General features: G+C 40.4%; 1 long non-coding RNA gene across 1 annotated transcript in view; it reads right to left on the bottom strand.

Annotated features, from left to right (window-relative positions):
• Nucleotides 1-4,916: 4,916 nt before the first annotated feature.
• The window catches only part of LOC124416152, a 58,606-nt gene continuing 37,247 nt past the window's right edge, over nt 4,917-26,275 (bottom strand). The window contains exon 3 of the long non-coding RNA XR_006930757.1: nt 4,917-5,032. This is a non-coding gene — a long non-coding RNA (uncharacterized LOC124416152). The remainder of the gene's footprint in view (nt 5,033-26,275) is intronic.

Here is a 26,275-nt window from a genome sequence, read left to right as displayed (position 1 = left end):
TGTAGATTTTACATCTCCCGTTGTGAATATGTGGACAAGAATTTTTTTGAGTTAAATCTACAGCAATTGTGACAAAATTTAGAAATCGGATGATAAGAGTTATCATATGTTTGGGTAGATTTACCACAATTGATTTAGATTTTGATTGCAAAAAAGAGTTGTTCATATATTCACCAAAACAGATGCAAAATCTTGATAATCTCTTCTCTGTGTAGTGACGTAACGGAAGGGTTGCAGTGTCGAAGAATTTCTAATTACGTGAAAATGTAATTGATAGAGAAATCGAGAAATCAAGATGTAGAATTAGAAATTCAAAATTTAAAACGTCGGAACGATCGTCAAGAATTAGAATTAAGAAGTAAAAAATTTATAAAACCCAGAAACAGCAAGTCTATGGGTAGAATTAAATTTTCAAAATGTAGAATGTCGAAAGATGGAAAAATCGAAATATATATACGGGTTGAAACATAAAAAACTAAAAGCCAGAAAATCGTCAGACTTTCCATATTCATTTAAACCTATTCCAATTCCAACCATACAACGTGTTGGCTTTCCAAACACTTTTACGCTTCGACGTTTGAGTGTTTTTCTATTTTTAGAAATCATTTTGAATTTTTCATTAATATCACGCAATTCGAAGTTCCGCACGAACTAGACTATTTGCATTTTTTTTTTTTTTTTTTCTTAATCGATCCGCGTTCTGTAACCATTTTATTACGTGTCCATTCCACTAATCATAAGAATAAAAAAGCCGATTGAAAAAGAAAATAAGAAAAAAATATTTACTTCCACTTTCAAAATGGTTTGCGAATTTTCTAAATCAAAAACTGTACATAATACGTGATCGTCGTCAGTGGTTCACGAATATTGTCACGAATGATCGACTTCCAAGCTGCATGCGATCAACTGTTCTATGTGCATGACTGGATCAACCATGTTACTCTGTGCTGCATCCATCGCACAACGACATTACAAATCCTGTATGAATTATACGCATAATCGGGTTGTGCAAACACCTTGTGCGGCACTTAACACCATTACTCACAAGAGGTATAAGACAATCCAGTAACGCGACGAAGTGAACACTGTGTTAAACTGTGTTAGCGAGGGCCATTGAAAATAGCCAAACATCAGGATTCATGGCGTGAGTTTTTTAGAGTGAAAAAAATGAAAAAAAGGAAAAATCCTCGCGACCGATTCAACCATTGATCAAAACACGCCGTGGGATCATTTCTGCGAGGATCCTTCGGGACCTTGACGACATTTTAAAGGGGGAAGGAGACGCCGTTTGTTGGGAGGCCAGATTTCACCTGGCGACTTGGTTCCTGCCCGGAATATTTAGTCCAAAGTCTAAAAAGAAGGGTATTACGTTCCTCTCGTTCCCAGGGGAGTTGCTTCGACCGAAGCTCTTCGTCCTGGGCTACACAAAGGTCCTGAATTTGGTCCTACAGAATCGACGGAATTCAAAGGCTGACGGTGGAAAGAGCGTAGGTACCGTGACCTTACCGTTGGTTGGTCGATGTCTCGAAATAGTCTGATCCCCACGCCGAGGAGCATATCTGATACCAATTGGATTTATTTATAAACCCCTGGCGTGCGCCATGCCAGGACATCGCGTTGGTCAACGGGTCCGACAAAAGGACCTTCCTTGTCCAAAGTGTATTATCCTCCTAGCAGGATTTTGCACGTACAATCCTCGAAGAGCGTGGCAAGGGGACGACATCCAGGCATTGGGAACTTGGATGGAATTTAAAATGGATCTGGTCGAGATCCTGAATGTACATGTAATTACAACAGATGAACAAAAGTGGTTACAGGTACATATAGTTACCGGAGAAAGTTTCTTCTTTCTCATCAAAAACTCGACGATCAGTTCGAATTTTGACGGTTCAGTAAAGATTGGAGATTCTTGAGTATCGAAACACATGTCAAGCAATTTCCGAATAACGATGAACCGAAAGTTTGAGGAATAAGTTCGAGCGATAAGAGTGATAAAAAAAATGGAAGGTTCCTTTTTCATCCAACTCTACAATCATCCGTGTAATATCCTTTCCCACGTACATATAACACACCTATTGAGTATACCTCTATCTCTATAACTCCAGTGAGCACCTGATACACGCAAAGGCTTTTCAGGCCATTTGGGTGAACCCCAAAAGAAAAAAGAAAAAAAAAACAATTAATTCCCATCTGGTCCGAAGGAAGTATTCCGATCCATTTTCATTCATTGCTAATGCAGAGAAGAGGCCACGATATAGTTATAGAGATCGTTTTCAAATTGGCCGGAAGCCCAACGGAACGTTGAATCAATAAAATTAGAGGTACGTCCATGGCTGGGTACATGGAGACATGCACACGCAGATATAAATAGGGTGTAGGTACCAACGCAGGAAGCCTAACTCATTTACGTACGGTAGAGTAAAACGTTCGAAAGCTTGGGCAAACCTGGTACCTGGCTATAGTGGAGTTCGTATCGTAGCTATATATATATATATATATATATTGTATATATGTACATGGGTATAAGTATAACCCCATCGGTTCGTCGGTTGAAAATCAGTCACAGTAGAACAACCGCGAACGGAATCAGAGAGCGAAACCACTCTGCAAACAAGCCGGTTCGACATCAATACGACCACCCTCTCCTCTGCATACCATCGTCACAGACACGTCGGCAACGCCTCCGTGTATTCTAATACCTCCTGTAAACTCCAGGAGGCTTCTGAAGGACTCGGGTAGTCCGAGCAGCGACTTTTGTGTTTCCTGATTGAATTGAACGTCTGGAATGTCGATTATGACATTCTGTTGTTGACAGAGTGGAGGTCGATGTGACGACCAAGGATTTTACTCAAAATCTTGAATCGATAGGCCAAATTTCATGGAATTTGGTTCATCCGTTAACGAGTTACTACTTGGTAAAGGAAAAGAAGATAGATTTTTGGAAAATAACTCGAGAACAGCTCAAAATCTAGTAAAGATCTGTTGACAAATGGAGACTTTAAGAATTTCAAAATCCTCGTTTCTGAATATCGTGACGAAATTAAACAAAAAGCCAATTTCGGAATGGTGAAAAATTCAAAACGAGGTATGACAATGAGTCGAGCTTGCGTCCCAAAGCGAATCGGAATGAATATAAACCCAGGAGTCTAGTATGATATGCAATATAAAAGGACTTTTTAACAAGCCCTACCCTCCCCATGCACGCATATGTAACGTTACACCGGGGTGTAAACTTAAACGTGGGGGTTGTTTATACATTATATATACTATATATACACGAGTTCCAAGAGTTGGAAGGATGGGCAAAACGCCCCCGCACTGAACCAACAATAACCGCCCAATTTAACGCACAAGTTATTTTGTTCAAGTATTCCCGTGGTAGGCCGCAAATCCCAACAGCGATCCTGACTAGCATGGTCAGAGAGAGTCTGTGTCTGCCCACGAGGTAAGCCAATATTGTTTCACCATCTCGGGGGTTTAGAAGAAGAAAAAAACTTTTTTGCATAAAGTAGAATACTACATTGTACTCCACGAATTACTTGCAACTTTTTGAACATCATTTTTGACATTTTCTAATCCCGAGAAAAAAGTGTCTAACTTGTAGGTTTATCCAGAAAAGTGCGGCAAAGTCCTTCGATATAGATATATGGGATTCGGAAATTGGTGCTTGAATAAAGAAAAATGAGTAGACGAAAGAAGGTCAAAAATTCTGATAAATAACCTCGAGGCGTAATTTATTACCAACCCCTGAGGAAGCCTCTCTCTCTCTCTCTATCTGACTCCCTCGTCCTCTGTAGTGAACCGAAAAAAGGGAGTACTAAAAATGAAATATTAAGATTATAACCATTTATTTTTCTCCACTTCCTTTTGATGCGTTTAGACAGGGTTTTTTCGATGCTATTTTAGCACGGATTAATTTCTCTTCGTTTGTAAAAATATTCAATAAACATTTTATATCAATTGTAAATAAATACTTTACTCTAGTTTCATTATGGAATTATTAAAGCTTGCAGCTATTATAAAACGTTATCAAATCTATTTCGCGATTAGATAATAATTGTAACAATTTTCGCGCGTATAGTTGGCGCTGATTTTGCGACAAGAAATTCGGCCAGATTTGAGTTGTCCCAAGCGTGTCTGATAACGGTAAATCGATTTTTCATTCTCTCCCTTCGAACTCTCATGGCGTGGGTGTCACGTGCTGCGAATCCAGTTCTGCCATATTGCCTGCAGAGAGAAGGAGAGAGAGAGAAAAAGAGAAAGGTGGAGGAAATCGTTCGACCGAGACGCTCCGTGCTTTCGACTGCTGGCGGTACCTGGCGGTGATTTAGCCAACGTTTCCGAGCTTTCGAGCAGCTTGCAAGCTCGGACGACGCCGCCATCTTTCGGAACGACGGTCAACTAGCTATTGATCAAATTCACGTGGCGGGAGATACGAAAGCTTTCAACGTCAGCACTCGGGAGATGGAAAAAAAGAATATTTTCTGCAATTTTTTACTAGAATACGATGAAGTTCGGGAAGCAAATTGAATTAAATCGCTGATTAATTCATTCCCCTTTTCTTAAACAGCTGAATTCGAAACCAAGATGTTCAGATTTGATCTGTCGGCTCAGAGTGCAGGTATTATGCTAATCCTATCCACTATCTCATGAATTGATATATCAATTCATAAGCCACAGGTGGCTTTAAGATTATCATATTTGATTTGGAAATTAAACCCAAAGTTCTGCGCGGCGACTTCAAGAAGCTTTAGCTTTGCTAAATCCAACTTACGGGCAACGGAATCGCGATGAACTGTAATTTTTTTCATTATTTTCGTGATAAATTAATATCACCTATTTTGAATGTATGGCGATCAATCGGATCGATATCGTTGAATCAACAGTGATAAATAATAAAGTGTGATGTGTATACCGTGTATATATAATAAAGTGTAGAGTAACTTACAAAGAAAATGGCCATGAAGTGTCAAGCTCCTGAGACTGGATTTTCTCATGCTTTTCTGCATGTGGATTCTCAATTCCGTGGCAACTGTTAGGCAAAAAAGAAAAAAACAAATCAAACGTTAAGTCGATCGAGTAAGTGTAAATGACAATATAACGATCAATTAATCGAAAATCGACTCAAGCTTATTTATCGTCAGAAATTTTTTTTCTCGTGTTTCAATAAAAATTTTACAAACAAGAACAAGTATAGGAGTGTAAAAAAATGAAACTAAGCATGTATAAGTTTTTGACTGAGGAAAATGCGAATAGATGACGTTTAACAGTCGATCGGTTTACAGAACGATCAAGCGATTCGAGCCAGACTGAGACGGCGACGAGAAAACTCCGACGACGAGCCATAAATTATAAGTAGGTTTACAGACGGAAGTTATTCAGAGAAGTAACGGCTCGGCATCAAGAGGATATATGCTGCTCAGGATAGATGTATAGGGATAGAATGATCGGACGGGGGGGAAAGAATCTTACAGAAAATTAGATTTCTTAGGGAAGCTTATCGCTTGATTAATGTACTTTTAATGGGACACGTCTCCGTATTTCTAAGCGGAATTTTCCACGCCTCTCGCGGGTTGTTACACCTAGTGTATAATTTACCCTATAATCGTGAAAGAATAAAGAAATATGTGTATAAATTATATCTCCTTAAGAATTAATTTTTCAGTGTAAAAAACGTATGACACGAGACGATCGATCGATCACTGAGTTTAAACTTGAGTTAGTAGGTATAACTTTTACATATTGTACAAGACTTTTTGGCAAGCTTAATATACTGGTAATAAAATCACGCAATCAAACATGACCGAATAATCAAAACTGTAACCAAAATATTCACAATTTTCAATATTAATCCCACAATTCCGGTAATTTTTTTACCAAATCTCGATGAAGTCTTTCCTCGAAAAACTCAAGATAACTGATTAGGATACTTGCGACCTAGGCAACCGGCATTCCTATCAAAGCCCCTGAGAACCGTTTCAAACGTGACGCAGTAAGAGCTCTCACTTCAATAAACCGCATTCAGACAAAATCCACGGTGTGTAAATTACTCGAATCGCCTCGACTATATAAAATGATAATTTTCACCCGAATTAAGACCGTTTGCAATTCCTCACCACGGTCATTAAATATATACAGATATACATGCATAAATATACATTTATACGCATATACATAAAATAACAAAAACAATAATAATAATGATAATATGTTGCAGCGATCGCAATAAGGGCGCATAATTCAAACAAAGCGTGAACACGACGTCGTTATAGTCGTCGGCACTGTTTACTCATTCATCATGATTCACTGCCAAGAAATTGTTTTTTTTATTTCTTCCGTTCTTCGTTTTATTATTATTATTTTCATTTTCTCTTACTTCTTGACGTACCGTAATAATTTTCATTTCAATTCAACGAATTAGATGTACCTACATTTAAAGGATAAATGAAAGTAAGAGGGAATAGTTTTTCAGTAGGTATACTGTAAGTGTTAAAAGACAGACATAAGTTATTCGCGTAAATAAATGAATTAATCAGAGAGAAAGAGAGAGAGAGAGAGAGAGAGAGACAGGAACCGAGCTTTCCCCATGATTTTCGCAGGTTCGCAGGAGGTTGAACATGACAAATACGATAATTGGGGTCCCGCCCATTGGAGCGGGAGGAAAGGCGTAGGTATATATGTATATGTGTGTACATATGTATATAACATCTTGCACCTGTAGGCGACGGAGGAATATAATGCAGACATTATTCATGACGCCGTGAGTGAGACGACATAAGGGGTGCTTTGCATATTTTTCATATAGACATTTTCTACGAACCGCATATGACACAGTCTCACCGACACACCGATACCCTTGATACGTGGAAAAAAACTTTTTCTCCACACTCCCCGATGATGGTAATTTTTTTTTAAATTATACAATTTACCCTCGATATACACGTACAACGAGAGATCATTAAAGTTTTGCGTTTATATCATCATCCCCAAGTGAATGGAGAAGAAAAAGTCTCTCAATAATCATCATGGCAACGATGAAATCGAGGGCCAGACTGTGTTTAAATCACCTGACAATTCTCATTCCCAGATCAAATTTAGAGACTCGCGGTGCTCGACGTGTGTTATCATAATTTGGTCCCTGAGATAATTTCTGTCAGTTATTATTCTTCTTCTTCTTCGTGTTTTGAAGTAATTTTCGCGATGTTATAAGTCTAGGATCATGACGCTGATTCTCCTTCTCTGCTTGTTTTTCGGTCATTTTCGACTCAGAGCTAATTTTACAAGCTTCCAAAATGTGATATTGTATTTATACGAGGCCACGTTACGAGGCATCCTGCGGTTAACGTGTGCCCGAGGCGTTTTTTTTTTTTTTTTTTCGTCACCGTCATCATCGTCGTCACGGTAGTATTATAAAGCCCCCAGGACTAAGGGACGTAAAAAACCACGCGATACGTAAAAGGGTGTAAAAGGTGTACACGAGGCAGCTGCTATCGAATCGCAGATGTGATTTCGCTCCAATTCCCAAGCCGCATGGAGAACGCGGGTTACCACCTTTTGTTCGGCACAAAACCCACTCGCTCCGTTTACTAATCTCTTCGAATATCTCGTGCAGCTATGTTTGTGCATTCAATCGATTGTTACACATATTTCTAAGTCTGGAGAACCGAAACTCTGCGGAGTGTCAGCAGACCGACACGGAGATGTTGGTGGGTGAAATGGAGCCCATGCAGGACTTGTTCGCACTTCCTTTCGTTCCAAAAAGCCGCAGCAGGTTCAGGAGAGCAACCTGCGGGACAGGAGATGGTAGCCGGTGAACCGAACGGTTATAATGAAATTGATTCGGATCAAACCGGACGAGCAGTGAACCGTGGACGACGCAAAATTGGGATTCGTGAGGCATGACCCACGTCGATCGATGTCTAGGTACGAATATTAAACCTGCCCCCCTCCCCCAGGTGGAGGAAGATTGATCCACGTTAAGTGAGGTCAGTTGCAAGACTCGCGTGTTTCTCGGATCTTACAATTAGTCAGGGTTAGAATCAGCTAGCTGGAATAGTGAAATCGAGAGATATCAACCTTTCACAAAGCCCAATCGGAGATTTTTGTTGGACCCGAAGGTCGGCGGGTTTTTAACTCCAAGAATCGAGTGGCGGTGGTGGATTTTGATTATCGAATCAAGAGGTCGTCGTTTAGAATGTTATTGAAAGGGTAAATTTTCGTTAAAAACTAGACACGATTCGATATTATACAAAACGGTATCACCGTCTATAAACAGAATGTCGTAAGACGTAAGGCACGTGGAGCCTTTACCTCGTTAAATTCTGAACCTCCCGATGCAAGAGCGTCTCGTAACGTGTATTAGAAATAGTTTTGTAAAACACATCGGCCACGTTTCGTACGTCAGACTGCAGACGAGAGGCTCGACAAGTGGCGCCGCTGATCTGGAATCGCGTTGAGTTATCAGATTCCAATGGCAGGATGGAGTGGGCTGGATGGTACGGGTAGGCAGATATACAGCTGAGCCCAGAGGCTGAGGATGGGGTCAAATAATCTCCGAGATCCTTTCAAGACGGTGTGAGGTGGTGGTGGTGGTGGAAGCCCCGTGAGGATCTGAAAAGCAAAAGAGCGACCCCTCGACAAAGCGGCTGCATGCATGCATCCCTGTAGCAGCAGCAGCAGCAGCATTAGCAACTAGGCGAATGAATATTCCGAGATAAATATCGAGAGGTAAAACTAGGGATGCTGCTGTGCGAGGACACCGACACACACCTTGCCAACACAAAAGATAATACCTGCAGCAGGTCTTTTAACACGAAGTCATGAGACTGCATGAGCTGCATCTGCAGCAGAAGGTGTGACGAGCCAAGGGTGCCTCACCCCGGACGGTGCAGTTTGCTGCAATGATAAAGTGGAGGAGAGGAAGCGCACTCGATATGTGGGAGAAGGTCAAGCATCCTCAACGCCAGACAATGAAGAACTCGAGATTCAACGTATGGATCGGTTGGTACGGCCTACCGATTCTGTGTCAGGTGAAGCCGAGAGCTTCAGCCAGTCGAAGATTTTCTTCACCCGTGAATAATGCGCTGCACACTTTATAACTTTAAATACCCAACGTGTGACAGAGGTGCGATGAAAATCTCTCTTCATCTCGGCCACGGGAGGGTCAACCTCGCCTGGATGCTACCGGCTGCTTCACGTTTTACACGTGCTGCTTCAACTTCGCAAGGGTAGTCAGATAGATCAGCGTAATTAGCGTGATATTTCCTCGCCAATTACCGTTCCTCTCCACTACCAGAACCATGTACAATGGGTGGTGCTTGAATGAATTGTAAAAGTATTTGAAGCAGAGTTACTATATCATTTCTACGCTGTGCCTTTTTCATCGGGCACACAATTGAGCCTGAGGAACTGAACGAGAACATCAAATGACCAAGTCGTTAAACCGTTGCAATACACGTACCGCAGATGCGGGCGTATGGAATTTACTGCCCTTCGAAGTTTGCTCTTCTAATGTTTACTCTTACAGATATCCAACGTTACGCTTTCCACCGAGAGCAATTCCATCACGGGTAAATAGACGTCAAAGCACATAGACGTACACCATCAATGGTCATTGGGGTATGTAGAACACATCGTAAGAAACTTCTCATCTCTCGGTTATACCAGCAAATAAATTCGTTCCAATATTATCACCTATGACGAGAGTATACTCGTGTGATTTTCAACCCATAAAGCGATAAAGTTATGCTAGTCTCCTAGTTATGGGAATCTGCACCGAGGACTTGGAGACTTCATGAATTAAAAGGACATGACATCGCGTGATTTTGAAAGAATTGAAATGAATTCGACCCGCCAAGTTGAAGTCATTGAAAGAAGTGTAAGGTGTGCACCATATAAGTTGAGTTGAGGTGTTGTATCTCGTCTTAAAAATCATACACATTCAACTGACGACGACTACGGTTGTTGGCCTACCAGTAATTTCCAGGTCAACGACTGGTTACACATGTCACCATTCCCGTCCCCCTTATTTCTAGTGGCAATCGCTGACTAATATAGTTGGGTAAACAGTCCATCTATCAGGACTATAATTCCTGATCCTTATCCATACTGACCAATGGTCAATGGACCCGGAAAGCAATTGCGGACTGCCTGCACTGAGAGTAGCTAAAAAAAAGAAAGAAAAAAGAAAAAACCGGAATAAAAACCCAGGGGCAGAAACTAGAATGAATTCCGAGCAAACAGTGGCTCACTCTTCAGCTGAGTGAGCCACCACAGTTTATAGTCCACCATAGAAAAGCGCGGTGCAACTTTTCCTCCGTCCGCAGAGCAGACGTGGAATGATTATTAAGGTTGTAATCCGAGGCGTAACCGCAGAAACAAGATTCTGCGGCAAAAGTTCATCATATATTTCCATGAAAATTCTCATCCTGGGCTGCCTGTCTACCGACAGCACTGCCAAGCGAAGTGCGTGAGCTCGCATAGCAGTCGTTGTACATACATACAACGTCGGAAAAGGGTCGCGTGTGGGTGGCAGAGCTTTACGGTATGAACGCGGGATGAAAAGGGTGGCAGGAATGCCACACGATGCTCGACGAGCCTCCACGCTGTGGAAACTCAAAGGGTTTTTCCCGCCCCTGGACGTTGCTCACCGGTCAAGTTGATCTACGCCGCCAATTAGACCCAACGGGATTCCAACGGGCAGTATTTCGTTGGATCTACGAACGATTCCATACTTGCCGAAAGATTTGGGGATGGACAAAAAAATGGCCGGAAGCAAGACGTGAATAAACGACGTTCAGAGGGTGACTTTAACCCTTCTTCTCCAACTGTTGGTAACACAAGCCGAAAATCGCCGATGGCTGTAAAGGGGGATCACGGATCTGACAGCGGTTTTATTCATCTTCCAAAGTCTGCTATAATCTCTTTCAAGTGTCAAATCTCCCTGCAGCGTCGCGGGTGCAAACAAAGTAAAAGCGCGGTGTCGTCAGGGTGAACCGATGAACGATGAACGTTCTGCACTTCGTGACAACCGCTTTTTCACCGAGTCCCTCTGGCTGTGAGAGCCACGACGTCGTGACGTCTCGCAAGCCCTTCGATGCTTGGTCTGTTGCACCTGAAGGGGGTGAAAAACGCTTCAAAGAGAGCCAATCTACGAAGCTGAAGTTAGTAACGTTACTGTAACGAAGCATCAGGGAAAACTTCATCATTTTTTAATTTTAGAACGACCTTCAATGAGTTCCTTTTTCAAAATATCAACGTTTTGTTTATCGTGCTTTACTCAATTTCAGACAATCTTGAAGGTGTGAAGTAACGATTTTCCCTAAACACGGATCGTTACAGTAACGTTATTAACTTGAACCTCATGCCAAAGTGAAGTAAGAAGATCTTGGCCTGTTGTATCGAAGAAACGAATACAGCATATTCCCAGAGCCTGCAGCGCTGCATCGCATCGTGGCGAAATTGATAAATGGGGGATCGATTATCGATAAGGGGTTAATCGGAAAGGCGGTGAAATTGCTTTAGGAAGGTTTGCGGCACGGGATGCCTACTTTGTCGGGAAAGGGTGACGGCCGCAGGGAGAAGCCGAAACGTTGAATCACACAGGCGCGTACCTAAACCGCACTGCAGGAGTGCCTCCAACTTTCAGGATATTAGGGCTAAGATATCGACCCCCACGCGCGTAATAAGAATACAGCCCTTATGCCCGGCTTCCCGTGGCTTAGGCCGCGGTCAAGACCCCGAAGTTTCGAACGACGAGAGGCAACCTTCGCCCAAGAAGCAAGTTTCGATCCTAAAAATCGTAGAATCTCTCGGTTTTTGTTTTTTTTCTGCAAAAACAAATCTCACCCTCCGGGAGTCCGCTACTTTCCGAGTCCTAACAACGACTGGAAATCCTTACTAGACTCAGGAGACTTCGCCCGATAGTTTGCCCGCCTATTCTTATCCCCCTCGAAACGTGCTTTTACTTTTTACAACCTCCGGATGTTCCCTAAAATGCAGGTATTGCCACGTAGGGGTAAAAAAAAAAATGGAATTTTCGATTGGTAAAAGGACCAGAATATAGAATTTTCATGGACGCAAAAATCTCATGCATAAAATTGAAGAATTGAAAAAATCCAAGTACAGAAAAATTAAATAGAGGATGGCAAAATATAGAAAGGCCAAAACATAGATCAGTCAAATCGCGAATCCGTATACGATTCTGCAATATCGAATGGAATTCCAACGATTCTACAATTCGACATTCCATGTTCTGACCTTTCCAATCTTCCACGTCTCCGTACTTCAATTTTCCCCATTTTCAAAATTCAATAAATTAAGTTTTCACATCTTTAAAAGTACATCAATATTATAACCCTTCAATTTTTTATCATCTTCCAACATTTTCAACCCCACCCGTATTACGGAGCATCAATTGACCGTTTAGCTTTTCGAAAATCGCTGTGTGATGCAAGGGTGTTAAAACACCTCGAGGAAAGGAAACGTTCGTAAAAACAGTAGGTGGGACAAAGAGGAAAGGCCACCCAGTTTCCAGCCAGCACCGAGTTCCCTGATCGCCCCTTTATCGAGCTCGCCTCCTCGCCCGTTTATTTACATAAGCTTAAAGTCACGTATGTATAGCATCAGCATACAAGTACAACGTTTCGCGGTTCTACACGCTCGTGTTCAAACGGGATATTACCCGTCATTAAGAGGATTTCTAGTTTTATCAGCCCCCGGTTAATGGGCGCGAAATGAGGGAGGGGGGGAAATGCTTCATCAACATTTCAGGTGACGAAGATAACCAAAGCACACAACATTTGCGGAACTGTATTAATATAATCCGAGATTCATTATATGAAACCGGTAAAAATGGCGAGAGAAATTGAATTCCTGTAATTTCAGGAATAATTTTCATTTTCACCATACCGAAGGGGTTAACGTCTCCCTCGCCCCAAAACTCTGGATTATACGACGTTATACTTTCTTCCTTTATTTTTTCCTATTTTTGTTTTCACTTCCGCACGGTCAGTCGCCCTCCGTGTCGTTCGACACGGTCGTCAAATTTGCAGTTACAATTCAATTTGTCGAGGATAAACTCGAAGGTTCTGGAGTAAAAAAAAATTTATCGAGTACATAGGTATAATGTTCGATACTCGTGATACGCCCAAAACTCGTTTATACGCAGTGCTTCCGGCGTTTTTCGAAAAAACAAAATAAAACAAGAGAAAAAAGAAGAAAGAAAAAGCACCAACGAATCTCTCTTCATTTTCCGTCGACTAATGGCCGCGCTATTGTTCACGCCGGTGGTTCTCTAACAAACGTAATATACACACAACACACACACACAGAGGCTTGTATTACAATTTTGAATTGCGTCGAATAAATTCGTTTCCAAATGATTCAATGCGGTGTTGCAATGGCTGCAGTAGTGATAAAGTTGGTGAAAAAAACAAAAACTGTAACCGGAGTTTCGAAAATATTACTGCTCTTTCAAGTTTTCAAGTATATCGAAAGATTCTGTCAAAGAAATTGATGATTTTTCCTCGGGATTTTACGATCCATAAAATTCGTGGCACGAACTTGATATTCCAAAACGTTAAAGCCCCCCCCCCCCCATCCCCATCGGGAATTACAAAAACCTGTACAATCGTAACGATTGGTTATAATTTGATAAACTTACTGAGTAGGCATGGTGAGTTAAATTCTACAGTCAGTTGGAAAGACGACACGGTACTTCGAAAGTAACGATAAAACTTTTCGACTCTGGTTACGAAAGGGTTAACAAGAGGACCGACGGAGGGAGGAAACGTGCAGGAGGAATATAAAGCGGATTGGATTAATTGACGCGTCGTGAATTTTCGAGGCTACTCTAAACGGGTTAAGCATGGATCTGTGTGACAAGCTTTGACGTGCGATTAGAACTCAGAGTATTGGGAGGGCTATTAGAAACAGCGTTTGTCGCTGCTGTTGCCACGAAGTCCCTACACGATTTGGGAGGTTCGACTTGCAAATGAACGCCCTTTGTCGAGGGTTAAGGCCGGGCATCGATCATACTCGGATAAATTCGGACCTCGTCCGTTTCTTTCAAAATTTCGTTCAAGAAATTGGAACTAATGAAGGCCGAAGTAATTTTCAAATCCAAATATTTATTGTAGTTAGTAATTTCTATTTGGTTTCGAATTTTTTGAGTAAATAAATGAGTAAATCTGATTTTCGAAGATGAGATATGAAATTTCAGTATCAACGAATTTTTGTGAATTGAAAAATTTTATCAAAAATTCTCTTCTTCCCACATGCGACGGTAAAATTGAACGCTTTTAATGTTAATTAAACAATACGAATACGCGGAGAATAAGGGAGAAGAAGAAAAATTATCAGAAACCGCAATCCACTTTCACGTTCTCTGGAGAACGTTGATTTCGAACCGAAGAGAAAATCGTATATAGTGGAGAAAATCTCGACTGGTCAGAAGCTGGAGCGGAGCGGAAGAGACGCGGAGCCTGAAGAATCCGGTTGAATAATTTACCAAGTTTTCAAGTGCCGTTTCAATTTTTAGGTCGGTGAGTAAATTTTAACGAATTTTCACCGCAAACCACAATCCGTATACGTATGTACACGTATGTGACGTCATATAGGTATAATATTCGTAGGTATATTAAATGGTTTTTTTTATCCCATTCCGTAGCAATTCTACGTTACTTCCAAGCTTTTGCTTCAGCAGAAGAGCTTCTATCACATGCATACATATTAGGTTATTACGTACAGCTATAATGTATTAATTCAGGGTGTCCAGTTATTTGTGAAAATGTAATTACCTGAGAATTCCAGCTTTTCCAGACAAGAATCATTATTTATCCAGTTTCTAATCATGTACACAATAAATAAAAAATGCAATAACCATACGAACAAGAATATTTTATATTTGACCAGAGCTCAGCTGATTGTGAGGCGGATTTGTAAGAATTCACTAGCACGTACAATTTTTAAGAAATCAGGATTTGGTTCATGACTATTGCCTGAAAGTTGGAAGATAAATTTTATTTTTCTTCACCAAATGGCTAAATTTTTACAAAACTAGGATGAAAATTATTAAATTCCAGACACGACATGAACTTTCCTGAGATTTCCAGGTTTTTTTCTAGGAGAAATCAAATTCTCTAAGAATTCTCTGATTCTATAACTTCCATGAATACTGGACACCCTGAATTTACGTATGTACCGCAGACGGAGATACATAAATGGAAAGTGAATTGCTCTTTAAACTAATCAATGCTCGATGATGCGAGAATCCATTTTGACTTTCTTCCTCCCCCTCTTCATGTCCTCTCTTCCTTTTTTCAGAGAGCCTACTTCGCGCGTTCAAAGCTTGAAAGCACCGACGAGCAGGTTATCCGAAAACGAGTGATTCGCGGGGTTCGGTATTGAATTTTTTACACCCAAGGGCTCCCAGGGCTCCTGAACGATGCTATTGGCTCTTACGGTTTTACACGGAGGGCCTGCTGCCGTAAATAATTAATACAAGAGCTTGTTAACTGATCCGAAAAGCAGCTGTCGGCGCTTTCGCGGAGATCCCGCATTCGCGACAGTAAATCACTTGCGAATTAATTAACCAAATGTATACGGCACTTCCAATAACTCGAAGTTTATTATTATTCTTTCTTTTTTTTTCTCTCTCTCTCTTTGTTTCTTCGTTATTTTTTCTTCTCCAATTTTTTCGTTCAGAGGATAGAATTCCTTTTTCTTTATTTCACTTTCGCAAGATTCATAATTTCAATTTCTAATTGTACAAAAAAGAAAAAAGAAAGAAAAATTTATTTTCACTCGATATTATTTTCGCCATCTCTTTTTCTTTCTTTTTTCTTTTTTTTTTTTTTTTTGCTCCTGCGTTCTAAAATCCGTCAAATTTTGTGTAAATTTGATATTCGCGCAGAAAACATTATATATAGTATAAATGTCGTAGTTTCGAAATCTAAGAGAACAAAAATGGTCAGAAAAATTACGAAGACGCTTCAAATAATTACACTTGATATTACTGAAAAGTGAAAAGCATACCTGCAGTGCGTATAAAATATCAACGGCATAATTTTCCACAATTATATTATAACGGCGCGTTTCCGAGCTGCAGTTTCCGTCCTCAGCCTCGTCAGAATTGTTGGTGATTAATTAAAACACCTCGGTCTGTTTTCCTAGACGTTGCAATGAAAGCTCGCATGTTAACGTCGGTGGTTTCTGTACCGAAGCCGTAAGTAAAACCAAAAAAGAAAAAACATTAATAAAAAAAAAAAAAACGTGCTCAATAATTAATTGCTATAATTCTTTCCACGCTTTGGAAAATTTTCTACCGGCACTATTTAATTTATTCGAAATTGTGTACCTACTTAATAAATAAATAATCATTTCGAGCGGGGAAAATCTTGCGCTGATCCCAACTGCATCATGGTTTGCCACTCGAGTTATTCGGATCTTGCATCGTCAGCCTTTGCCGAGTTTCCGCAGCGGTGGATAGATTGAATCAGAGCGAAAACTTTCGGCCGGTTGCAGATAACAAGTCGAGCTTTCATGGCGTTGTGTGGCTGAAGATTGTATATCTGACACTTGAGAGAATGCCTTTTCTAATGGACGGTACAATGATTAAAACGCAAGGGTTCCGAAAACCTTGGAGCCTTATGTTGGCCACAAAATTCGACAATAAAATTCGTAAGCGAGAATATAATGAAAAATTTGGAATTTAAAAAACTAATTGAAACAAAAGTACTTTTCAATTTTTTTTTCTTCCTTGAACATTGTATGAATTGTGAATAAACAGGAAAATATTGTTTCAAAAAATTTAGTACATACCTCTAAGTGAATGTATTAATTACAGACAAGTTAGACAAAGACTAAAATAATCCATTTGTCTAAAAATCAATTGTCTAAAAATGTAAGAGAATCTTGATCGATTAGCTGTTTATTGGACGCGGTTAAATTTATCATCAGAAACTGAACGTTTCTCGGGATTGTGGGTACCCGGTATAACGAACCAAGTGAAAAGGTGCTTCCGGGGAGAAATAAGTCACCAAAACCGAAGTCGTAAAATATTTTTCACGGCACTAGTGAAACACCGGATGTGACTGATCGACGGTGCGACGGTTTAATGCCAGTGTTTAGCCAGATAAGAATCTGCCTGTTCGTTGCTGCCTGGGTGCGAGACATAGAATTCAGAAGTGAGCTTTCCTATCGGCGCAAAGCTACGTGACTCTTTTAGTCGAAGGGTGGTAAAGCTCGTTCTCAGCTTATACATATGCCTATAGACTCGTCAAATCTGTCATTCTGGAACGGAATGAAAATTGTTAAAGTAAAATGGATGCAGGTAGAGTTGACGCCTGTTAACGACGCGTGGTTTGGCTTCTTCTTTTGTTCTCTCTCTCTCTCTCTCTCTCTCTCTTTCTCGTTTTTTTCAACGAGTTATTATAATACTATACGTAAAACAAAAGACGACAGGAAAGCATTTATCTTTAAAGCGGCGGCTGCAACTGAACAAAGTAGAAAAGAAGTTTCTTTGCAATTGAGATACGACTGCGCGAAGCTCTTAATAAGCACATCTTTCCTTAGACAGGCCTGAGGTATTCTTTTCCCAGCGTTATCCCCCCTCCCCCCTTAATTTTCTTGCTCTCTCTCTCTCTCTCTTTTTCTCTCTTTTCTCGGTATTTTTCTTGATTCTCCTCAGAGCTTTCGAGAAATTAAGATTACAAACTTTCTCCTCATTCTCTCTTATCCTTACGTCTATTTCTCTTTCTTCAAACGTTCTTTTCAGATCCGATATTTTTACCGAGATTTTTACCCATCTCGAGAAGTTTCAAGCCTTCATATAAAAGTATATCTCTGGGCCAATCTCCGAAGACAAAGTTGTAATCAATTTCGTACTTTATTTATTCCGTTCTCGTTCTTCTTCTCCTTCTTCTTCGTATATCACCCCGAAGCAGCGATACTTGGTCGCGTTCGATGCTGTTGAATATCTCTAACCTCGTTCTCATTCACTTTGAAACTTTAGTGAAACGATAAATAATAACATTGGGAAGCAAAAGTACGTAATTGGCGTTTAAAAATCGTTGCGAAACGTTTTGCGGAAACAATTTTCCCGCACGTGCGTCGCTACTCACGTCGTGAACATACGATATGTTATAGGGAACCCTCCACTCCTACGGGGTTCCCGAAATCACGGTTATTCCAGTCGAATAAATGTTGTTCGAGGCAAACCCGGCCATGCCTGAAAACGTCTACATGCATACATCTATCTACGAGTATATACATATATCTAAAAGGCGAGGAATTTCTATTCCGACCCCGTGTGTTTGAACTGAAATTAAGACCTTCAAGCTCTGAGCTACGCTGAAAATAATCCTCGCGGGTCTATTACGCCAGACTTATTACACCTAGACACTATATTATATATGTATATTGTAGGTATACGCAGACAAGAAGGAGCGGGTGGTTAGTAAGTTTTTTTTTTTTTTTCTTTTTTTTTTTTTTCTTTTTCAAAGGATTAAGAAACTTCCCTGACGTATAATCCTTCCTTCTTTATACTTCCACCTTTTCATCTTCCTCGCCGCCGCTCTGCGTCGTCCGGCAAGCAATCGTCTCGCGATCTCTGTTATGAAGAAAAATAAGAAGGATAAAAATAAGAAAAGATCCCCATTGCAGTATGGCTCTGCAAGCGAACTGCAAATAGATTTTCCCCTGAAATCTTTACCTGAGAATTCCGACGTTCCATTCCGCTTAATTGAGTTCCCCCGTTCTCTTTCATCAGTATTCAGGATGAGAATAAAGTCTTGCAATATAGCAGCTTGAATTTTCAACGCAAAAAATTTCACCCGCTGAGGGAAAATAGCGTAGCCGTAATCGAACTTATTTCCGTTTTTACTGCAGTGAAACCGTGCATGGTATGGTATAAAATGACGCGTGGCCCAGTTAAAGTACACTCGAAGAAAAATATCGCCAGACATCAATAAAAGGATCAAATACTTTTTCTACACCTTTTTTTTTTTTTTTTTTTTTCTCACTGCAGATTTCCTCGTCGAGCCAGGAGCGACGTTTGAGGGATTTATTTCTGTTTTTTCTTTTTTTTACATTTTTTTTTATCTCTCTTTCTCTCTCTCTCATCGTCAGTCTCTCGCGCGATAACCCCGAAAGCAAGAATATGAGCATTTTGCAGTTTCCACGAGTGCAGCACAAAGAGCCTCTTGTCTCGAGTGTGCGGCCTGTCACTGCTTCTGCTTCTGCTTTTGCTGCAGTGGCGACAACTCGTCAAGCCTCTCACCAAGACCAGAAACGGTTGGGTGAGGTTTACCTGCCTGGAGGCTGCGCCGCAGCAGCGATAAAATATGGCGTAGAGGGGACGAGAGAGGAGAGCCACGCGCGCGTTTATGCCTACCAAATTTAAACCCGTCACGGACGAATGGGACGTTCCATTTTTTACCCCGAAGGACAACAGTCGCACTTCAAGCGTTCCGTAGGATTTTAATATTTCATTCCCTTCTCCCTGTCATCGTTTTGCTAGTCTCAATACGTATATATATATATATTCGATTCGAGCCCTTTCAATACTTCGCGATGGTTCACTCTTTGGTGAAATGATTGGTTCTCGATTTTCGTTCTTAGTCGCTTTACGGGTCGTAAAATTCTTCGGCTAACACTCTTGTGTTCTCAATTTTAAACATTGTCCAGACCGATCGGATATATCGCGTTTATAGGTGTACGTGAGATATCTTGAACAGAGTCTTGCAGTAAGAGACGAGCGTAAAATCCTTCAATGCCAATTTTATGGCTCTGAACTGTATTCCCTGTAAATTAGGTTAGGTTACTCGTCTACTCCCCCATATCGGGCATTCCGTGAAGTTTTCCTACCTTACCGACAGCGGGTAAAGCAGTTTTTGCATTTTTACCGCCCGAGTAAGATCAAGGAAAACACCACTGCTTGCGGTAGTGAAAATCCGATTGATACTCGATAGTCACGCAAGCTTGGAACGCGAAATCAGGATTTGTGATATCGAGGGGCGACGATAGTTCGACGCAAATCCAAACGCCCCATATTCTATCCCCTTTACGTATCCATTATACAGTCGACCAGATAAATGGGTATACGATAATACGGGGTGCCTGCTATGGTATCGGATATTCTCTCGTCTAGACGGAGATGTGTTCATAACGCAAGTTAAAGAGATGGCTTCCGTTGCCAGTCCGTTTTATGACCTGCACGGTACACAGACTAACGCCTCAAGATGGACGCGTAGAGACACGGCAACACGGAACGCACGTGAACGCACGGGGTTGCAATAACTGTATTAAAGGGAGAAACTCGAAGCGACATCACTCGGAAGATGGATAACAAGTATCGATATTGAACGGTCCGGAATTCTCGTCTGCCACTGCGGCGTGTTGTACAAAGCTGCGTTGCATGTGAAAGGACAGCCACATCCCTCCTTGTTAAATTCATCGATTTATATTACATATCCCTCCGCTTTGTTTTTTCCCATTTTTCTATTCTTCTTCTATTATAATATATTATATTCTCATTCCCCTTTTCTCGTTCCACGTCTTCACGGTCGCCACTCGACTTAATGAATTCTTTGAACACCGACATTGAAGAGGCAGCAGCAGCAGAAGCAGCAGCAGTGAGAAACGAAGATGAAGAAGAATGCAGATCGGTGAAAAAGACAAGCACCCGGTGGCGGGAGTATGAAACAAAAAGAAGAAGAAAACTAAGAAAAAGCGACTGTAAAAGAGCTGAATCAAATCGACGTACTCGCTCGTTAGCAAGGATCGATGAAGCTACGAAACGGTGGACCAAGTCTTGCATTCCAGATGAATATAGTATTTCCATACCCGTTTCAGCATAACGAGAAGGATATTGGTATGATTAAGGATCTCGACACTGCCTAGTACAATGAAGTGTGAAAAAAAAATTTTTTTTCTAAAAGTCTGCGTGGATTTTTCGTTTTTTCAGTTTTTTTTGTTCATTTTCTTTTCTATTTTTACCTCGACTCTTGAACGGTTTAATCAGACCCTCGAAGGCCTCGACTAATACAAGAAGGAACGGGGTAGCAGAATGAAAAGAGTGAGAAGGAAGTGGAGGAAAAATTACGGCCCGGTAGGGGTGCCGATGCGACTCACCCCGGGGCGGGAATATGGCGGCATTAATGGGGCATGTTCGCCTTAAAAGGAGTTATTTTTGGACTTCACATCCCACCGCTGGCACCAGAGTTACGCAACTCTTGACTCTTGGCTGAATAATTCGTGCGTTATTCACTTCGGGATACTGTATCCAACGATAAAGTGAGGATGAATGAAAATGTGTTGTTTTTATTGAAAAATCACCCTTTGAGATACTCCTAATTCACGTTTTTCGGGAGTACGAATCTTTTCGTTTTTGAACCCCGGAAGCAGCCGGGTAATTCATTTTGATTCAGCTGCCGAGTGATGGCACGAACAGTTCGCAATTAATCGCGATCAATTGGTTTAATTTGAAAATGATTAAGCTCGAAATTGTTTCGAGTGATGCTGAATCTCTCTCTCTCTCTCTCTCTCTCTCTCTCTCTCTCTCTTATTCTCACTCTCACTCTCACTATCTCGTTAAACTTGTTGAACACTCTCGTTCCGGGCGTATGTTTCTGTTTGTTTTATTTTACTTATTTTTTGCTTTTCTGTAAGTGTTCACCTTCTCTTAGTTCACTGTTCACAAAGAAACATTTTACCCGAAAGATGAGAGAGAACGAAGTTGTAACGAGACTCAAAAGGTATTTACGAGGTGTTTAAACAACACAGGATTATACGTATAAAGCCAACGTGATAGAGTCCTTTGTCCCTCGGATCAATACACTACCGGATGAAAAATAAAGCTTTTTAAAAACGAAAACCACCGATTAAAAATTTTTTAGTAGCAGAAGAGTCTGTTTTTCAACACTACCCAGAGCTACTCACGGTTATAAAATAAATTAATGAAAAACGAATTTAAAAACGCGAGAAGTAAGGAGAAGAAAAAATTACTTATGTCTGGATAACATCGAAGTGAAATTTTATTTTACAGCCAGATCTGCCCGGTGAATCGAATAGAACGGCCGTTATCAGCGATGGAGTCTGCTGTCACGGAGGACGAGACACCTCCGGTACGAGGTTTAGCAACTCTTCAATACTGCGCAAAGTATTTCGCCATCCAGGTAAGAAAAATGTTGAACTTTTTTTGTTTTGTTTTTTTTTTTTATTAAAAATTAAAAGAAATGAACGAATTTAAATTCATTGGGGGTGAAAGTGTGGTGAAAAATTAAAAGCTGGAAGGTTTTTTCGAAACTGTGATGTCTTAGCCCGTGTAGTTTCTATCTGCAATAACATCTACGTATCACTCCGCAGCCAATTGCGCGTACTTTTAAGGTTTGACGATCGATTGGTTGGGAGACGAAAAAAACCCGAGGAGAATAGACGCGGTTTGATATATGCCGTATAGTAGGGTCAAAACCCGCGTCTAGCCAGCCGCAAGTCGAATAGAAACGTTTCGACGTCTAGCCGACGATGATACGATTGTATTTGTCGTCTTGACGTAGTAGATGCTTGCTTTCTGAAACGTGTCGTCATCCCTCCTCGACTAGATCCGGTGAAATTATACGTATTTCAGGAGGGTCACGAGGTAGGTGTACGAAAAGAAATTCAACCGATATTTGAATATAAACGATGCAATATTGAACGATTGGCAAGTTGCCATTGCGGTAAACTCACCTTGGTCGAATATAAACTTCGTCGATTTCCTTTTTCCTTGACGTGCGTTATAGTAGGCAGGTATACGAATCTAGCTCAAGTGATAAGTGTAATAGATAAATATTCTATGAAACATACACGTACATATTTATACTCTGCACGATGCCTACAAATATTGAAAAACATGTATATAACATAATACAGCAATTCATAAAAATTTTTTCATCAAAATTGTGACGAAAATTGTGCACCGATCATATTTTGCCATAGGTACTATCGTAAAATTGAAAATAGATGATAAATTGTAAAGATGCAAAGCGACGATGAGTTTAGTTTAAAAAAAAAATTAAATTTCAAAAATTACAACCTACCACGTGAGAAAAGAAGAAAACATGCAAAACGTGACGTAGAAAAAGAATATTATAGTAATGTTCATACATTCATCAGCAGTAAGATTGAAGAAATGTAGAGACTATTTAATTAATCGATAAAAGTACAATGTTAGAATGATGAACTGCTAACTACCGTCTATTTGTAGTAAATTCTACCCCCACCGTTCTTTTCGAGATAAGTAATCAACGAGTCGTTGATTGCAAAGTTTCGCGTTAGAGACTGAAGAACTTTGGAGATTGCGTAGAACTAATTTTCGTAGCAGGAGAAGAAAACAAACATCATCCAAAAAAGGAAACCGTAGAAAATATGTTCCGATGTTATTTCTCTCCTCTATTTTTCCATCCACCTCCGTTTTATTGAAGGAACGCGAATCCTTTTTTCCCGGTTGCGTTTACCGTTGTAAGTTATTCCTTTCACGTTTTTTTTTTGTTTTTGTTTTTGTTTTTTCAATATCCCAACCCCTCGGTGAAATTCTGGATCAGTTACTTACATAAGGTTGTTGTTTTTCTGCCTGATTTTTATTGTTGTTTTCATTTCGTGTAATTTTTTTTTTTTTTTTTTTGTTTATTTGTTTTTTTCTCTTTTGCTTTTAACTTTTTTTTTTTTATTGACTTATCGGAGAAGCAGGGGTTCGACGTATATTCTTGAAATATTCAATAAGGTTCGTACCACGGTAGTTTCGTCATACACACAGTGCTTCAGTGCAATATGGTGCAGATGTTACGATGATGAATTAAATACGGAAGATGAAATATTTGAAATTTTAATATAATCGAAATACCGTGAGAGAAAATAGCGATGATTATTATTTTAAGAAGTATAAAATATAAGAGAAATGGAAATACAAGTGACGGTGATATTGTTATTAGCGATAATAAAGGTAGAGTGAATAATGATAGTAATAATAATAATGATAATAATGATAATAGGTAAGAGAGAGCAGAAGAAAATCGATGAGGCATAATAGAAGATTTAAAAATTCAAGTATAAAACGGGCAAAGTATAATAAGAGAAGAATAGAAAAATAGACAAAGAGAGGTAATGTACTTGAGCCCTACTGCTTTTAGTCGGCATTGATGATCACCCGGTCGCCTCAACATTAGTCCAATTCCTACCAACACAACAACATGAATAAATAATTACCATTTGTCTCTTACACAACACATGTACTAACATTTGAATAACGTGCAAATAGTTTAATTTCACTTTCACCCTTTACAATCGTCTTATCATCGTCATTTCGTCATTAAATTTTTCCACCTCAAAGAAATAACCATTTGTAAAAAGCTTAACACACTTGTATCGATACTACGATAATCCACAAATAAAAGATCTATTTCAATGAATAATAATCGACAATCGATACTCCGTGATTTCGATTCGGAATATCGTGCTGTATATAAATATCGAAACGACGTAAGCTGCAATGCGATTTGATGAATATTCTTTATATCCGAGGATACTTACTCCCGGAGTTTTCGCAACGTTGAATAAAATAATAATAACGCAGGTTACAACGATACTGCACAGGGAATAAATTATATCCGCAGGGAATATGAATGAGCGAAGTTACACAGTATGTACGCGTGTGTGTGTGTCTGTGTGTGTGCACGTATACTCTTGTACACGAAACTATATTATGTGTATAGACATAATTTACGTTATTTGCGTAACATAAGCCGAGCCTGAAGGATAATGCTAAAAGCAGAATCCTTGTACGGATTCCAGAAAGGTTTGCCAGCCAATGCCACGCGTGCTGCTTGTTTGCGTATTTTATTCGGATCGTCGAATCGAAAATTTTTTTTTCCCAACATTATTCTAAACTCTGGTGAATTCAAAGTCCCCTGACAGTTCACAATCAGAAACGTTACGACCGGTAATCACCTGTTCACAGCAGCACAACGTCCAAAGTATTCTCTTTCGAAAGTTCCTCATTTCCAATTCTGAGGCGAAATAAAAAATTCACCCTGTCAAAACTGGAACAACGAAGATTTGACAACGAATAAATATGCGGTTTGAATATTAATCGGTACCTAACAAGAAGATAAAAAAAAAAAAAACGAAAAACAAAAAACAAACAAAGTAACGGAATTTTCGTCTAAAATAGAAAAACGCAGCAACGTTCATAGGAATCCAATAACGTGGTTACCGCACGAGCATCGATGACCTCTATAGTAAACCCCCATCGACGAGTATATGGTCGGTATTAAAGCCGAGCCGTAAACCTGCAGAATTTAATATAATATGTAACGCGGAATTTGAGTGGACTGCAGTTCTCGTATCGTTGGTGGTTATAGGGATGGGGGTGGGAGTGGATGGCTGAGTGGAGATAGAGAGTGTAGAATGCGAGATGTATGAAAGAGGGAGGAGTGTGAAGTGCGCTGGGGTAGAGGGGTAAGGGGGGATGGACTGTGGCTGGTACGTAATATTATATTACAGAGTTTTGAGGGTACTCGATGACTGCGAGCCGGTTACCAGGCTTGCAGATATGGCCACGATACTGCCGAGTCTTCGATGCGCCTTGTAGGTTCCAATCCCGAAACCACCCCCGCGGAGACTCGAGAAGAGAGTCCTCTCGAAAAACGGCAACGGACGACCCGGGGCCAAAGAGATCTGGGTCGTTGATTTTAATCTGCTGAAGGGACGTCGAGCCGTTCAGCAAAAATCATCCCACCGCTGTCACCAGATATTCGATTTCCACGGTCGAAAGTGCCCGTTTAAAGGCGGGCTGGTTTTGCCGTTTTCTCATTTTTTTTTTCACATTCCCTCTTCACTTTGCCCCCCACCCCCATCTCCCTCTCTCTCTCTCTCTCTCTCGTTTGCCGCAGTCTCTTCAATTAAGTATCATCTGTGTGCGCACAGGGTAAGGTAATCAAGAGGCACAGTAGCCTAGCCACCTGCGTCATCTTATAGTATACGTATCCTACCAGCCGCTTACCAAGAGGCTTATTATCTAATTCCATCGCTATGTAACAGCTCGATTTATACATACATATGTCTACATATTACATACACATATTGTGTATAACAATAAAATAATCCCGGTTTTAACGGCAAGTATAACTCACAGACCGAGGGTCATAAATTGCCACACCGCAAGTGATTTTCACACAAAACTACGAGGCCAAAATTGTTCCAAAATCGAACGAGGAATTTTCCCAAATTAATCACCCAA

This window comes from Diprion similis, chromosome 2, assembly GCF_021155765.1.
Source record: "Diprion similis isolate iyDipSimi1 chromosome 2, iyDipSimi1.1, whole genome shotgun sequence".
Taxonomy (NCBI): Eukaryota; Metazoa; Arthropoda; class Insecta; order Hymenoptera; family Diprionidae; genus Diprion; species Diprion similis.
This window is presented reverse-complemented; position numbering and strand designations above follow the sequence as displayed.